General features: G+C 38.8%; 1 pseudogene; it reads left to right on the forward strand.

Annotated features, from left to right (window-relative positions):
* The first annotated feature begins 14,349 nt into the window (after positions 1-14,349).
* On the forward strand, positions 14,350-14,749 carry LOC102995955 (single-stranded DNA-binding protein, mitochondrial-like; annotated as a pseudogene).
* Positions 14,750-14,883: the final 134 nt, after the last annotated feature.

Below are 14,883 nucleotides of genomic sequence, written 5' to 3' on the forward strand. Positions count from 1 at the left end.
GATGTTAACCAACTGGCCCTCCTTTATTAACCATTTTTTTGCATCTTGGAAACTCAAAGTTTTCAAGTGGTTACCAATTTCTTCTGTGTTCTCACACTGCTTTTAAAAGACATATTACTGGACTTCCCTGGTAGCGCAGTGGTTGAGAGTCCTCCTGCCGATGCAGGGGACATGGGTTCGTGCCCCAGTCCAGGAAGATCCCACATGCCGCGGAGCGGCTGGGCCCGTGAGCCGTGGCCGCTGAGCCTGCACGTCCGGAGCCTGTGCTCCACAACGGGAGAGGCCACAACAGTGAGAGGCCCGCATACCGTAAAAAAAAAAAAAAAAAAAAAGACATATTACTGCATCAGTTTCCCCATCCTGTGTTATGTGTGCCCAGAAGTCAGCAGACTTCTCCCTCTGGAGAGCTAGCAGGGGCCGCAGACGCGCAGGTCAGCGCCTCCTTGGTCGCTGAGCCTGCACGTCCGGAGCCTGTGCCCCACAACGGGAGAGGCCACAACAGTGAGAGGCCCGCATACCGTAAAAAAAAAAAAAAAAAAAAAGACATATTACTGCATCAGTTTCCCCATCCTGTGTTATGTGTGCCCAGAAGTCAGCAGACTTCTCCCTCTGGAGAGCTAGCAGGGGCCGCAGACGCGCAGGTCAGCGCCTCCTTGGTGATTACTGCGCATTTCTGGCCATGTGGACCTGAAGAAGGACTCAAAGATCCAATCACTGTAACAGGGTAAAATATTTGGGCAGTTTATTGGTAATGTGCAGACAATTTTAAGTATTGCTTATTTTAATAAACTATTTTACAAAATTAGGACAAACTGTTTTTTAGTGTAGTTACAGTCACCACAGATCTCAAACTAGTGGCTGCCTGCACTAGAATGAAATTATGTCACCACATCCACTGTATCTGTCCTCCAATAAGCATTTTTATTCATGTGTCTGTTCTTTGCAAAGAAAAGCAATTCTACTCAGGTACGCACTGTGCCCCTGCTTTGACACCGTAGTCACCTCCACCAAGGAGGCGTCCCAGAGATCTCAGGACCTAAAGGGGTCATTGGTCAACTCACATGTGCAGACAGAGCCTTCTTTAGAGAATGCTTCTAAATTAAAATAAGGGCCAACTTTTTGTTCACATTTATGATCCACTTAGCATCATGAAGTACTATTTTATTTGTTAGAGAGTAATATAAAAAGAACAGATGCAGGCTCAATAGGTCAAGGTTACATTCTTGCTAAATGATGCCTATATGAGAACAAATCTTGCTATCAGAAAAAAAAGGTTTCCCTGTATTTCAAATTAAGAGAAATGGGCAAATCTGTTTCTCACACAATACATGGTAGTATGTGGATGGTGGACATAGAGATAAGTACCGTATTTATATTTAGAGTTGCAATTTATTTCCACTAAAATGACCTTACATTAAATTTATGTCGTTAATTTGAATTAAATATATGACTTTCTTGTATTAAGTTAGGGGTGGTGTTTTTTGTTTGTTTTTTTGGTTTTTTTGCTTAAATAAATGCGCAAGAGCTGTAAGCATAAATTGTCTATATTTACATTTAAATACACATTTAAGTAATATTATAATTAAAATAATGTAACTCAGTGCCAGAGTCTAGAGATTGTATTTTTTCTTAAATAGGGTTAGAACATTACTCAAGTTTGAAAAACATTGGGCTAACACATAACTGTGTTGACTGCTCAGTACAATCGTAGATTTTTATAAAGTATTATCAGAAACATCATATGTCACTGTGTTTGTATAATGCTGAAGACTTCAATCTCTATATAGTCAAAAACTCAGTTTCAGTGGCTTCCAGATAAAGATGGAGATTAAAAACATCATCTAATCTTGCTTCTTCCAAAACTCCACTGAAACTAAACCTAAGAGACATATTTTAAGGCATAAGACTACCAGATAAAGATGACCATGACGACAACAATTTTGAAGCAAGAAAGTAGATGGTCAAGTGGAAACTGACTTTGCAGGCCTGAAAAAGACTAATTAAGTCAGCAGTGGAGGGAGGCTGAGAATAAATCTAATTTCCACTGAAATGTCAGCCCCACACCCCGGAAGTGATGGCACCAGGTACCCTAAAAGAGGAGAGTGATGGGGAGAAAATAAAAAGGATTGGTTGTAAGAAGAAGTTAGATCCCTCAGTTCCTCGGCCCTCCCTAAATAGCTGGGCAACTGCCTCTCCCCGACCCCAGCAGAAGATCAGGAATGTACTCTCTGGATCAGGGAAACCAAGCCAAAGGTAAGGGAACTATACTCAAAGAAGGGAAGATTGAGTATGCATATTCGAAGCTTATATTTCCAGCCTCTGCTCCTAGTGCAGCTCTCAGAATACAGGCAGCAGGTCTATATTCTCGACATGGGGATATAGATCATGTGAGTACATTCTATGGGGAATCTGAACACCCAAGCAGAATCACTTAAAAGCAGACAATAGAAATTCCAAAACAAACAGATGGCCCACATCACCTACAAACAGAAAAAAATGAAAGTCATCCATGAACTGGGAGTTTCACTCAGCTTTTTATTAGAACACCCTTAATCATGCACCAACAAACAATTTAGAATTATCAGACATCTGAGGATAACCTCTCACATAAATATCAGAATAAAATATATAAATAGAAAAAGGCAACTTGAAGTAAACAGTGACTAGGCTGGCAAGGAAAAAAAATTTTTTTATTACTATTAATATCTACAAAAGAGAGTAGAAGGTTCTGAATTAATGAAACAAGAATAGGAAGCTCCAAAAAAACAGAGTTACAGAGAACAACAACAAAAAAATTTAAACATGGTTCTAAAAATGAAAACTCAATAGGTATATTGGAATAGAATGTAGAAGAAATCTTGCAATAAGAAAACAAAAAGAAAAAAACTTGAAAAATAGGAGGGAAGACATAAGCAAATTAAAGGACAAGTCCAGAAGTTCCTCAAAGAGAGACTAGAGAAAACAATTATTTCATCAATGAAATAATTTAAGGTTTCTGAAAATTGCTGGATATATATTTCTAGTGTGAAAGGGCTTACTGAGTGTCCAGCAATGAAAATAGCCCCCCACCAAGATACATCATAGAGATATTTCAGAGCACAGAAGACAGGGAGAAGATCCTACAAGTTTCCAGAGAGAAGGGAGTGGGGGCAAGGTTACATACAAAGTAACAGGAACCAAAATGACTCTGAACTTCTCAACAGCAACACAGGAAGTTAGAAGAAAATGGAGCAATGCATTCCAAATTCCGAAGGGAAATGATTTTTAGCTAATATTAAATGTCTAGCCAGCTTTTCAACTAAGTTGTGAGGAGAAAAATCTTTCACTGAAAATCTTTACCTTCACTCCACACACACATACTTTTCCTCAGAGAGTTACTGAAGGATATGTACAACCTAAACAATGGAATAAATCAAGAAAAAAGAAGACATGCTTTTCACAATAAATGAGATCCAACGCAGGATGAATGCAAAGGAATTCTCATATTTACCCGGAATCATGCACCAAGCATGGGGGCAACCCATCTGGACTCATACAAGCCCAAATGCTCCAGAAGAAACTTAAGAAAATAAAATTGATATAATACTCAACCCAAAGAAATGTACTGAGAAGATATTTTAACATCTGGTACACACATATACGGAGAAATGGTAAGCGTGTACCTAGAAAACAAGGTAAATGAGAGAACGACAATTCTTAACTGAGGGAAAACTACAAGTTGTGCAGTAAAGGAAACGTCATCATAGATGTTTACTAGATGACTCAATACCGAATAGCCTCCAGAGTCATAACAATGTTAACCCTGAACATTGAGTGAATTAAAATTACAGTAAATCTCAATCAGGAAGATGAACAGCAGAGAAGTGTTTATGACTAGGTTCAGGAAGAGGGGAGGAGACAAGATATTTAAATCTTCATCTTCATGATAGGAAGTCCATAGATAATATCTAAACCTGAAAAAAACAAGAAGGAATATTACAAGCGTGTGACAGAGGTTTGGAGGTAATATCAGAAGAGTAGCTTTAAAAGTTCAAAGTAGATGCTTCTGAGAAAGGGGATATGGAGAAAAACAGTTAGAGACTGACATTTGTCTTTGCAAACTTCGTAGAACTAACTGATTCTTTAAATTATGGACATATTTAACTTTAATAAAAAGAAAATAACCGGCTGACAGAATTCATAAGTTCATGCAGAATAGTATGAAAAGCAATGGTTTATGGTTAGACCAGAGACCCAAATCTAAGTACAGTAGGCAGGCCACAGTATGATTTTCATGGGCCCTTTTGACTTTGTGGGCCCCTCCCACTATAATATCAATATTTTAAATTATTTTCGATGTAATTTATATACTTTGACTTTTTTTTCTTCTTAGACAAAATTTCATGAGCTTTTTAAAAATATCATGGGCCCTAAGCACTGTGCCTGCTGGTTAAATCCACCCTACAGAAGAAAGAAAGGAGAAAAATACAGATTTCTGTTTACTCTGTAGTTAACAATGCTCTCTCTGCTAGGGACCAAAATTTCTAGGTCAGAATGATGGCAAATTAAATAATTTTATAAACAATAAAACTTTTTTTGCTCTGATCCAAACACTGTTAGTACAAAACTGTTTTACACAGTATTTTCTCTTGATTTTTCTAAATTTATTTCACAGCATTAACATCATGTTGAAATGCTTGAACCTAGCTGCTTAATGTAAACGAATATTAAAGTTTTGGGATGTATTTTCAATTTTCCGTAGGGTTAGTCTCAACTGAATACAATATTAAAAGGCTTTTCTGTCTCCAGTTCTTTCTCCATTATTATAAAGTGAACCTGACATTTGCTGTTGTTACAGTCTTTATACGTCTGTATGAAGATTATATCATACATTGTGATCAGCTTAATCATTCCCATTTCAGTTGGTTAAGTTGAAGAGATCAAGACTTTGTGCCCAAAGATGCAGGTGAAAATTTAAAGAATTTCTTTAAAATTTGTTTGAATAATAGTACCTCGCAAGTGTGCAACTCTATACATTTGTCTCAGTACTTTCTCTTTTCTACTTGGATGTCTTTCTCTTGTTTCCATTTCAGCATATCTAAAACTGAACTTCCCTTTAGTGTTATCTCCCTCTCTTGACTTAATCCATTCAATTGGTAACACAATTCTGGTCACTCTAGCTTGAACCTAGGATTCTTGCCTCTCATCTAACTGATTAACAAGCTCTGTTGATTCTTCCTTCGCAATATTTCACGTATCTATGGTACCAGATCCCAAACTTACCACCCCTTCTCTTCTCTGTACTTGAACTTTTTTAATGGCCTCCTAATTGGCCTCACTCATCCAGCTCTTTCTCCTTCAGTCTTTCCTACACTTTCCATTACATAGTGCTCTTATAATCATGTTGCTCAAGAGTCTTCAACGGCTCCCAATTGCCTCCTGGATAAAATTGGCCATTTGAGTCTGGTAGCAAACTACTCTTTTGCTATTCTCAGACCTTTTGATTCACTTTTCGTCAAAAAATCTTTTACAGCACACCCCCATACGTTTGGTCCCTCTGTTCTTTCTTCTGGAGTGTCTCCTTGTGACTTCTCCCTTTTTATTAACGTGGCTCAAGTCCATCTTCTCTTTGAAGCTTTTCTTGACTACTCATTCCATAATGATTCGGGTTCTTTGGATTCTAAACTCTTATTGTCAGTACCATTCATTTAAAATGTATCATAATGCCTTTTGGAGTTCCCTGGTGGTCTAGTGGTTAGGATTCAGCACTTTCACTGCCATGGCCTGGGTTCAATTCCTGGTCAGGGAACTGAGATCCCACAATATATGCAGCCAAAAAAAAAAAAGCATCACACTGCCTTTTATGTTTAGTTATAGCCTCTTATTTATGCATCTTGTTGTCTAAATAAATTTTAAACTCCTGAGGACCCAGAGTGTGTCTGATCCTAACATAGTATTGGTCACGTAGTATGTGTCCATTCGATAATTGGTTGATAAAGGAAAAATATTTTTGGCTGAGCTTTTCCATTTCCATGTAGGTACCTGGCATTATAATGTATATATATGAATGTGAATGTACTTAATACCATTGAACTGTACACTTAAAAATGGTTAAGATAAGGGCTTCCCTGGTGGCGCAGTGGTTGAGAATCCGCCTACCGATGCTGGGGACACGGGTTTGTGCCCCGGTCCAGGAAGATCCCACATACCGCGGAGCGGCTGGGCCCGTGAGCCATGGCCACTGAGCCTGTGCGTCCGGAGCCTGTGCTCCGCAACGGGAGAGGCCACAACAGTGAGAGGCCCGCGTACCACACACACACACACACACAAAATGGTTAAGATAAAAATTTTGTTATGTATATTTTATGACAATTAAAATTATTATATATATACTATACCAAAGTCCATGTTTTATATATCTTCAAATTATATCTGACAATTTTGATGTATTGATACTATCTACTTGGTTTATCAAATACGAATGGGTTAGAAGAAAACACTGGGTTCGAGTCCTTGCTCTATCAGAGAACAACTATATGATGACCTTGGACAAATTGCTTAATATTCTGAGCCTCCACTGCCCGTTCTGTAAAATGAGTGGATGGATTCACTGGATGATCTCCAAAGGCCCAGTTGTATGAGTCTGAAACTTCACGTCTCTGGAGAGCACACATCATCTCCAGCATCATGGGGGAAAACTCTTATCTGGCTCCCTTCCCAGATTTGCAAACCAAACTGTACTGAGCATAACGTATTCCACTCCCAGCCCTGTGGATTCTAAAAACTGTTTGGGAAACTGATAGCAGCTATGAATTTGGAGACCTGTGCTTCTGCCCCACCCTGGCTGTGCCTCTTTTTTGGGAATTCCAGCCAGGCTTGTACTCAACCGGCATGCTGTCCCAATAGCACTCATTGTACCCAGGCCCACTGGGAAGGGATAAGCCCCTCCCTTTGGTGGCCTCTTACCAGGCCTCTTGCTCCAGCTCTTCCTTCAGGGTGTGGGAGGGGTGGGGAAAGTCACTTTTTCTTCCCTCAACTACAACAGGAAGAGCTCGGGAAACAGGTCTCATTCATTAGTTTAGCAAGATTTCTGGAGTTTATTAACCTCACATTTTAAATTTATTTATTTATTTATTTATTTATGTCTGTGTTGGGTCTTTGTTGCTGTGCGTGGGCTTTCTCTAGTTGCGGCCAGCGGGGGCTACTCTTCATTGTGGTGCGCGGGCTTCTCCCTGCGGTGGCTTCTCTTGTTGCGGAGCACAGGCTCTAGGCGTGCAGGCTTCAGTAGTTGTGGTTCGCGGGCTCTAGAGCGCAGGCTCAGTACTTGTGGTGCATGGGCTTAGTTGCTCCGCAGCATGGGGGATCTTCCCAGACCAGGGCTCGAACCCGTGTCCCCTGCATTGGCAGGCAGATTCTTAACCACTGCACCACCGGGGAAGCCCTCACCTCACATTTTAAGTGGAGGGACTTTTGTCTGTTTTGCGGTTGCAAAATCCTTTAAAATATATATTTTTAAAAATTTCCCACTTTGGGGGAAAGAATATTGTTCTGATGGTTGTCCTTTGAAAGTAATTATGGAAACTGAGTTGTTTGCTTTTTTTTTTTTTTCAAAATAATACTAGGTTTTGTTTGAATTTGCACAAATCTCTTCTTCATCTTTTAGCTCAGATTAGTTACAGTAACTACAAATCTGTCAACCAAAAAGGCAATTATATTAACAGTTTTTTAGAGTGCTAGCACATTGTAAAATCCCAAAGTTTCAGTTTCTACATGCAAAGCGTGGGGCAAAAGAGGAGGGAGGGGGAATTGTCATCTTAATTGTAGATCAATAGCCCACCCCAGCTTTCCAGGAGTCCTGAGCAAAGGGTAAAGCCAAATACTTTAGGTCTGAGACCACTGGACTCTCAAACAATTTTTGTTTAAAAAAGAGAGGAGAGAGAGAGAAATTTCTTGCTGTCATTGTCTTAATAAGTATTTAATTATTTAGTGATCTGCTGATTCTCCATGGGATTTAAGGTTATTTATATAACGATTAAAAAAAATTGAAACTAAATGGCCAAGGAAAGCTGGACCAAATTAAAATTATAGATTGGAAAGATAAGATAAGGTCAGGAGCAAGGTTAAGACACAAAAACACATGGATAAATTTTTGATTACTTCTTGGTGTTGTGCCACAATTATTGTGAATAACAATGCTTGTTTAATTATCACAAAATGTTAATGCCAGGCCATTACTCATAGACCCTTCTCCAAGAGCTACTCCCTTAAGTGGCTCAGTGCAGCTGTGCCAGAGCCCTACATATTTTGCTTATCTCCCTTCAGATAATGGTATGGTCTGTCCAATATTAACTTGAGGGATCGTTACATCAACAGAGCCAGGATTCCTGGGGTTAACTTCTTTAAATTCTAGAAGTCTCATTGTTCATTTTTCTGTCTTTGTGATTGATTAACTGTCTTGCTCTGGCTAGATGAATAGTGTGGTTTCTCTGTGGCACCTCCTTGGACTTGACCTCCAGCCTCGCCAGTGGTTACCTTAAGTAGCCGGGTGTTTGAATTCTGTCAAATAGAGATTCAGTGGTTATATCCATTTTTCTGGTTATGTTGGAAAAGAGGCTTTTCTGTCAGTACTTTTGTTTCTAATACCAGTTGTGTGGTTTTGTGATTACAATGCAGTTTCTTCAGAAAATTTCAATACTATATATTTTTTTCCAAAAATTTCACAACCAACACATTTTAAAAATATTAAAATAATACTGCTTTCTTTTATTAATCTAGAAAATTTTTCCTAAAATGGAAACTCAATCCCAGTTTGTTTATCATCTCCCCTGAAAACGAAGCTTTTCTATCTTTAACAGCCTACAGGCTGGGCTGGAGGTGAAAAGGTCACAGAAGAATTATTCCAAAGGAGAGAGTATTAAATGTTTCTGCACGCCATTGGTGAATCAGAAACAGAGAACTAAGGGCTGGATGACAGCTCATACACTGAAGAATTCTAGAGCTAGAAAAGAATGTTGCCCTTAGGCTAATGATTTCAGAGCTATATTTTCTCCCTTTGAAGTTGGCCTTGGGTAATAGATGTCAAGAGTAGAGGGTGGGACAGGGGCAAAGCAGAGACTATGGCCCCTAGATTCTTTTTTAGCCATTTTGCTCAGCTGTAAGATCATGTCTCTTCATTGGGGAGGGGCGGGGGGAGGTACGATTGACACACAAAAAAGCTGTACATATTTAATGCACACATTTTTGTGAGTTTGAAATTAAGTGTACACACATGAGACTGTCTCCGTAAACAATGCCAAAACCATAACCATCACCTCTGAGCTTCCTTCCTCCCTCTTTTTTTTTTAAGAACATTTAGCGTAAGATCTCCTCCCTTAACAAAGTTTTAAGTACACAGTATAGTATTATCACCTATATGCACTATGCTGTGCAATAGATCTCTAGGACTTACTCATCTTGTGAAACTGAAACTGTGTATTCTTTGACCAATATCTCCCTGATTCCCCGTCCCCATGTATCCTGATTTTCAGCCCGCAAATGAGGTCATCATAAAGAAGAAGGAACTGAATTCTCTCCTTCTGAGGCTCATAGTAAACATTTCTTGTAACCTCAGAACTCTTAGGTCCTAAAAATATCCATTTAGATTTATTTCACGAAAATTTTAAGGAATTTCACATATTTCTGTCTAAACAGAGGAAGCACTCAGAGCACACCCTGGGGTTACATTCCCCCTCTGCCACCCACGAGCTGTGACTTCAGGAAAATGTTTTACCTCTCAGTTTCCTCATCTATAAAATAGTGATAATAACACTCACCTCATAAGGGTGTTATGAAGGATTCAATGAGTACAATGCATAAATGCAGTTTAGAAAACATGGTATACAATAAATGGTAATTACTCTCTAGATTTTAGTCAACAGAGCCTGATACGTAGTCAATAAAATTTTAGCAAGTTTTACTTTGGTTTTATTATGAGACTGAGCTATGGCCTTATAAAAATTTTATTTCATTTTATTTTCAAACCTTACAAATAGCTGTGATATATATTTTGCAGATTAAAAAAATTGAAACTTCGTGCTATGGACTGAATGTTGTGTCTTCTCAAAGTCCTATGTTGAAGCTTTAACCCCCAATGTGATAGCATTTGAAGGAGGTACTTTGGGGAGATAATTAGGTTTGGATGAAGTCATGAGGGTGGAGCACCCATGATGGGATTAGTGCCCATATAAGAAGAGGGAAAGACCAGAGCCCTCTCTCTCTCAGCCTTGTGAGGGTACAGCAAGAAGATGGCCTTCTGCAAACCAGGAAGAGCCCTCTCAAATTGGCTGGCACCTTGATCTCAGATTTCCCAGTCTTTAGATCTGTGAGAAATAAATGTCTGTTGTTTAAGCCACCTAGTCTATGGTATTTTAGTGCCTATGGTATTTTAGTAAGGTCACTCGAGACCACACAAGCAATGAGTTAATTGTACCAGAATTTGAATAAGTGCTTGACACCAAAGGCTTGGCTTTTTCCATAAAACCTTGCTGCCCCCAAATGTTACAGGGAAGCTACTTGGGTTTCTCCAGACAGAAAGTTCCTCTGAGCCAGCCTGAATCCAACTGGTCCATTTTGCTATCTGTGTTACCATATGTAAGTTACTTGACTTCTCTGTGCCTTGGTTTCTTCATTTGTCAAATGGGGATAATAGTAATACTCTGTCTCACAGGGTTGTTGAGATAATTGTATGAAGATCTATGAAGTATTTAGGACAGTGTCTGACATGCAATAAGTTTTAATATTACTATTACTGTTATTGTTACTACTACTACTACTACTTATAACTTTGGGGTCAACTCAGATTAGTCTTTGTGAGATGGGAGGAAAGAGCACCAAATATTGTCTTTCAGTACAGACTGTAATACTTTACATAGTACAATACTAGTGTGTTCCTTGTGGAATATTAACTTTGTGGTTTTCTGAAATCATCCCTGAAAAATTTACAACAGAATTTGACTGGCCACCCAGCAGAATTACCAGAAGAGTTTTTAGAAAACAGATTTCAATCCACACTCCCATCCCTAGCCCAACTCCTATCTCCCACCCCCAACCTCATGCCAGACCACTAATCAGAATCTGCAAGGATGGGCCAGAAATACCTACATTTAACAAGTATCCCGAGTGAGTCAGATGTGCAGTCTTCTAATCTAGCCCATTTTAAAACAAGGAAAAAATGAGACCCAGAGAGGTTACGTGATTTTCTCAAGGTTCAGGGCTCTTTCCACCATAAGGTGCTAATATTCACACAGATGTGCCGCTGATTATTCTAGATCTATTGCCAGCACAGTTTTTTGTCCTTGTCAGCCAGAAGAATTATAGACTCAATCAAAATGCTGAACTAGTCTCACAGATCCACCCCTGCACACCAGGGATGTTAGGAAGCTGAGGGCTGGGGGAAGACTTGAGTGGCAGGTACCCAAACTCCTCTCCTCTCCTCTGTGAGTGAACTGGGATGTGGGATGACAAACATGGAGAGAAAGCAACTCACTTAAGCAAGCCTGGACTCTGGGTCTGCATGCATACGATAGGGTTCTGCATGCAAACATGTAATTTATCTTCTATTTGGTTTAGCCCTGGTGGAAAGATAATTCTAGGTTAGCCTTTTTGAAAAGCATCTTATCTCTCTTTTGTATTTTTAACCAGGTGTGACTCTCCTTTTCTGTTGTTTCGGCTGCTGTTGACATTGGGGTTGAATTTGGAGCCACTGATCTTTCAGAAGATGCCTAAGTTGTTCATTTACTTACTCTCTGACAAGCTTACCTATGCTTGTAGGGCCACCAGATGGTTTTCATAGCAAAAATGTTTCTGAGCTGTTGACTTGTAAACATAGCCTTAAAGTCAATAAAGTCTTTTCTCTGAGAGCTCCTAGGTATGTCAAGAAATCTAAGACAAAAGAAAACAAAAAACTCTCCTTAAGGCTCTCATGAAACCAATTTGTAGCTATGGTCTAACAACTCTCTGAACTATTGTTTAAAAACATAGGAACGTGATCTTTTGTTGAGGGTATTTCTTAGTATCTCCTAGACAGGGATAGCTTATAAAATATGGGGGACAGCTGTAGCCACCAAGAGAAAACTAGGAGAATTGTTATAAATACCTAGTCTTGCTCAGCCAGCAGCTAAGCCGGAAGAATGCCTCTTGTTAGGAAGCATGCTTCTACTTTCCTAAAAAGGAAAATAAAAATTAGTCATAGGGGCCTGTTTCTACTTCTTGACACGATATTCCCTATGTGGAATCTTTCCTTTGGGTTTCCAGGAGCAGGGAGTTGGAAGGAATACATGGTCTTTTTTTTTTTTTTTGCAATACACGGGCCTCTCACTGCTGTGACCTCTCCAGCTGCGGAGCACAGGCTCTGGATGCGCAGGCTCAGCGGGCCCAGCCGCTCCGCGGCATGTGGGATCTTCCTGGACCAGGGCACGAACCCGTGTCCCCTGCATCGGCAGGCAGACTCTCAACCACTGCACCACAAGGGAAGCCCTATGTGGTCATTTTTAACCTAGTGGTTTTGCCCCCTGAAGCCCAGAGGAAAAAGAAATGTTCCCATAGCAAACATTCTGTACTTCCTTTATAGTTACACTCATCAATCTTATAATTGCTTGTTCAATATCTGTCTTCCAATTAGACTGTAAATTCCATGAGAGAGATTATGTTTTTCCTTATTCACTACCATGTACCTGGTATAGAGCCCTGGCATAGTTTGACGTTCAATAAATATCTTTTGAATAAAATGCTGAATAAATTACGTTGAAGCCATAGCCTTCAACAGGGATGACTGGAGCCAGTAGATTTAAATTGCAGATGAAACCACTAGGTGAATTTGGAGTTGCTGTAGGTGTACAAGGTGGTGGAGTATATAATGGAATCAATTCGATGAAAAAGTGGGAATTTCTAGCTTTGAAGGCAAAAACAGGGAAGAATCTTGTGATTACATTGAACCTGGTATGATTACATTGGTAATAATTAAGAATCGAAGAGAAAAATGCCAAATTGCCCATAGGTCTGCCTGTCGTAAAACATCTTTCATATATCATAGAGCACATATTAGTATTTTAGGTTCAGTTGCTTTAACAAAGAGGGGTTGTAGACTTTTCAAAGTACTAGTGTAAAAGTAGTCACATCTGTGACAAACTGTACAATTTCAGCAACACAGCATCTTAAAGCCATCTGGGGTAGTGTAACATCATTGCTGGCTTTATTGTTGATAAATAAAGCTCTTGAAAAATAAATCTCCAAAGTTAAACATATGAAGTATCTGCAATAGTGTCATAAACACTATCTGCTTTTAAAAATTAAGAGAACAAGATCATTTCATAGATACAAGCTTCTTTGATGGGATGAATATCTATCTGAAAATATGATAATGAAAGAGTCTAACTGAAAAATGGTTGCGAGCATGTCTCTGTTGAACTTCAGTCCCTTGATAGTGCTGCCTCTACCAACGGAAACTGAGAGTGATGGGCTCAGAATTGAATGGCAGATCAGGATCAAAACTGGAGAACCAGGAACACGCAAAAGTGCAAGAGACAAATACTATAAAATACTGACTTTTTAGTGAAGGAATTTTGAATAGACTATACTTAGAAAAAAATTCACTTGGAATAACCTATGCCTGCAAATTTAAATATTTGACTTATTTTTAGAAATCTGCAACTTGATAGCTTTATTAAGGTATAATTACATACAATAAACTATACATAGGTAAAATGTACAATTTGATGAGTTTTGACATATGTTTATATTTGTGAAACCATCACCACTATCAAGAAAATCCATCAATCTCAAAAAGTTTTCTCAGGACCCTTCTCCTCACTCTTGTTCCTTCCCCTAGGGAAATTCATCTCTTTTTAAAAAAATGTTCAAAATTTTTAAAATTATGATAAAAAACATAGCATAGAATTACTATCTTATGGATATAACAAAGATTAGAGCAGAAACTAATGAAATTGCGAATAGAAAAAAATAGAAAAAGTCAATAAAGCTAAGGGTTGCTTTTTTTAAAGATCAGTAAAATTGAGAAACCCTTAGTTAAAGAAAAAAAATAACTAAAGTCAGAAATGATTTCAACCAATGCTACCAAAATAAAAAGGATTATGAAAGAATAGTATGAACAATTGTATGCCAAAAAATTGGGTAACCTAGAAGAAATGGAAAAATTCCTAGAAACACACAACCTCCCAAAACTCAATCACGAAGAAAAGGAAAATCTGAACAGACCAATAACCAGTAAGGAGATTGAATCAGTAAACAAAAACCTCCCAACAGATCTTCCAGCTCTCAGATGTCAGGTCTAGAGCATCAGGAAAGACTAAAGATTGTAAGAAAAAAATAGAAGCCATGTTTCAAAAACCTGTATTACAGGTATTTCATCAGTTTAAGATGAGTCTTAAACAGCTAGCAGTTTGGTTCTCAAAAGATCTCTGAATTGTGTGCACTTACTAGGGCAAGTGGGTCAGGACTCTGTCATGAGACAGGTGGAAAGGAAAAACCCAGCAACAGTATTTTCTCTAGCAGTAAATGAGATGTGGTGATCAGGGGAAAGTAAGGTATACCAAATGGGCAATGTCAGTCAAGACAACATGGCACAGAATATATGTATTCTGGCCAGGTCACAGAGACTTGGCATAATAGTATGTGAAAAAAGGGTCTCGAATTTATATGGAAGGGAAAGTAGATGCAAGTGAATGCACAAGTAAAAAATAATTCGAAGAGACAAGCAACAAACACTATAGCCAATAATATATCAAAAAATCTACAAACAATAAATGCTGGAGAGGGTGTGGAGAAAAGGGAACCCTCTTGCACTGTTGGTGGGAATGTAAATTGATACAGCCACTATGGAGAACAGTATGGAGGTTCCTTAAAAAACTA

This window comes from Physeter macrocephalus, chromosome 10 (assembly GCF_002837175.3).
Source record: "Physeter macrocephalus isolate SW-GA chromosome 10, ASM283717v5, whole genome shotgun sequence".
Taxonomy (NCBI): Eukaryota; Metazoa; Chordata; class Mammalia; order Artiodactyla; family Physeteridae; genus Physeter; species Physeter macrocephalus.